The following is a 3,001-nucleotide window of genomic DNA, read 5'->3' as shown; positions in this document are numbered from 1 at the left end:
GCCCCGGGCCGCCGGCCTCCCGCGCTGCCCCCGGGCGCCGGTCCCGGCGGAGGCCATCTTCAGCTGCGGGCCGGTGGCCTCGGGTCCGCGCTCCCTGCCGCGGGTCCGCGGACGCCTCCTCCGCGGGATCTCCCGGCTCCCAACGCTTTGCTTCTCCAAGGCTGCTAAGCAGCCGCCAGCCCCGCCCCCGGCCCCGCCCCCGCCCCGCCCGGCCCCGCCCCCGCCCCGCCTGGCCCCGCCCCCGCCCCGCCTTCGCCCCGGCCCCGGCCCCGCCCTCCCAGGCCCCGCCCCCGCCCCCGCCCCCGCCCCGGCCCCGCCCTCGCCCCCCCCGCCCCCGGCCCCGCCCTCGCGCCCCCCGCCGCCCCCCCTCCGGGCTCCTTTCGCCCTGCTCTCACGGACCCTCTCTGGCCCCCCTCTGCTGGTCCCCGGAAGGAGAAAACCCAGAAAAATACGAAAGAAAACCAATTGTGTTGGTGATTATGAAATACAGCTTATTTCACTGCCGTATGAAACGACACCCCGCGGTGGAGCCAAACAACGTTACTGTCATTTGGGAAGTAGGGCAGGTGTCTGCCACAACTGTCATGTGATTCGAAGACACCTGTGCTTTCTGTTAGGGACCCAGGCACGGGTCCTGCTAATCCTGCTGCGCTTTGCTACCTCCGTTCGTCACGGGAAACACGGCTAAATTACTGCTAGAGCTTAGTAAAAATCAAGGTTTTTTGTACCATCCAGGCTCACAGTCCGCCTGAATTCTGACCAGGGACCCTCGTGTTCAGGACAAGTTTTCAGCTGGGCAGTTTCTCTTACTTGAAAATTCACTGGGAGGTCCTGTTCCAAGAGCCTGATGGTGTTCCAGGGACATCGGCCAAACTCTCCCCCATCCCTGGCTCTGTTCTCCCTGATCTCCTGCCCAGACATCCACGCGGATTCTCCCACAGTGCTCCCCACGGGGAGCTGAAGCTAAATCGTTCTATAGGTGCATCTGAGACTCTCAGATCCCCTGGTCCCTCCCAATGGGACAGCTTACCTTTCAGGGCTAAGGACCCACGTGCTGAAGCAGAATACTAGGCCTGCTCCTAGCATCAGGCTCACCATCAAAGTCAAGTCATTAAAATGAATTATTTTATGGCTCTCAGATCCCTGCCCCCAAGGATTAAAGACAGGTACACTAAAGATAAGTCAGGACTTCCACAGGCTTCTGCAACGTATGTCAGCCTTTGCAGAAGGAATCTGGGAAACCTAGACTTTCAGGGGACCTGACTGGATTGTCAAAACCCCTTGTTGAAGAAAGAAAGGACCTCTCAAAAGCTGAGATGGAAAGCTGCATTTATTCTGTGCTTAAGCACCAGAGAGGTTGTAAGGCAGTCTCTCTGAGCCACGCTGGTGACCTGACAAAGAATTTTAGGAAGCACAGTCCTCAGGGACCGGGGGATTTTTAGAGTTGAGAGTGTTTACATTCACCTTGAGAGTGGTGGCTGATGGGCAGAGGGGTTGGTGATGGTCTGACTTTCAGAAGTGGGGTCACTGGAGTGAAATTGTCACTGATTGATCATCACACTGGTTGAAAACAGGTTCTGTGGTTTCTTGTGATCATGTCTACACAGTAACAGGCCTTACAGGAGCTATTAATTCTCACCTTTCACAGCCTCTGGCTAAGGTGTCACCTTCCAATAACAGGCTCCCTGGCTAAGGTCTTCACTGCTCTGACCTGAAACCTTTGCAAGGAGGAGGAAGTATGGAAAATGGCAAACAGGACATGTTTGTCCTAAGCAGTGTCAGCTGACTCCTGGGGACATGGTGTCTTCCTGTGTGGGAGGGCTGGATGTTATTGCCCATGAGTAACAGGGAATCACAGGGCTCTGGGCTGGAGCCCTTGCCCTCTCTCCCAGGGTCTGCTTAGCCCACCTGAGGTAAGAGCCTTAGCGGGATGAGGCAAGAGAAGAAATACTAAAGGTTGTCCAGGTCCACAGTCAGGAGGGACACTCAGGGTGAGTGGGATGGAAGAAGAGAGAGGAGTGTAAGTGGACAAGGGCTCCTGGCCACAGGATGATTTGTAGCTACAGTGACTATGGTCCTGGCAACACTGGTGGGACAGATGCCCTTTCAAAGCTTTCAGGCCTCTTAGAAAAGCCAGATCCATGTGGAAGGGAAAGTCTGAGGTTAGTGCTCCCTGGCTGGAGAAAGGTTATCTTCTCCTCACCTCCATCCTCAGTACTGTCCCTCCACACTTGTGTCTGCAGAGAGAGCAGCAAGAGACAGGAGGCACAGAGGACTCAGAACCTATGGGCAGCCCTCCTCAAGTGTCCACAAGCCAGGAAAATTATCCTGTGACCCTAAACAATGGCTCTACCTGGCTGCCCCTATGATGCAGCCCACACCAGTTTCCCACAGTGGTGGGGATAGGATGGGCAGCTGGGAGGTGAGGTGAGAGGAGAATAAGGGAGGAGCTGTTTCCAGCTCTTGTTGGGGCATGATCACAGGGTGCTGGATGGAGAGGACCCACTGAGTGGGGACCTGGCCCTTTCCTCTTTCAGTGAGGCCCACCTTCTCATACATCTCAAAACATCTCTGTGCAATAGGTGGATGGACACAGGACAAAAGGATGAGAAGGACAAGAGGATGAGGAGGACAGAGAGATGAAAACAGAAGGTCAGGAGGAGAGGAAGACAGGAGGCCAGGAGGAGAGGAATACAGAAGCCAGGAGGAAAGGAAGACAGAGGCCAGGAGGAGAGGAAGACAGGAGGCCAGGAGGAGAGGAATACAGAAGCCAGGAGGAAAGGAAGACAGAGGCCAGGAGGAGAGGAAGACAGAGGCCAGGAGGAGAGGAAGACAAGGAGGCCAGGAGGAGAGGAAGACAGAAGCCAGGAGGAGAGGAAGACAAGGAGGTCAGGAGGAGAGGAAGACAGGAGGCCAGGAGGAGAGGAAGACAAGGAGGCCAGGAGGAGAGGAAGACAGGGAGACCAGGAGGAGAGGAGAATGAGACTCCTCTAAGGGCAGA

The sequence above is a fragment of the Miniopterus natalensis genome, chromosome 4 (genome assembly GCF_054644295.1).
Source record: "Miniopterus natalensis isolate mMinNat1 chromosome 4, mMinNat1.hap1, whole genome shotgun sequence".
NCBI lineage: Eukaryota > Metazoa > Chordata > Mammalia > Chiroptera > Miniopteridae > Miniopterus > Miniopterus natalensis.
Note: the sequence above shows the minus strand (reverse complement) of the source record.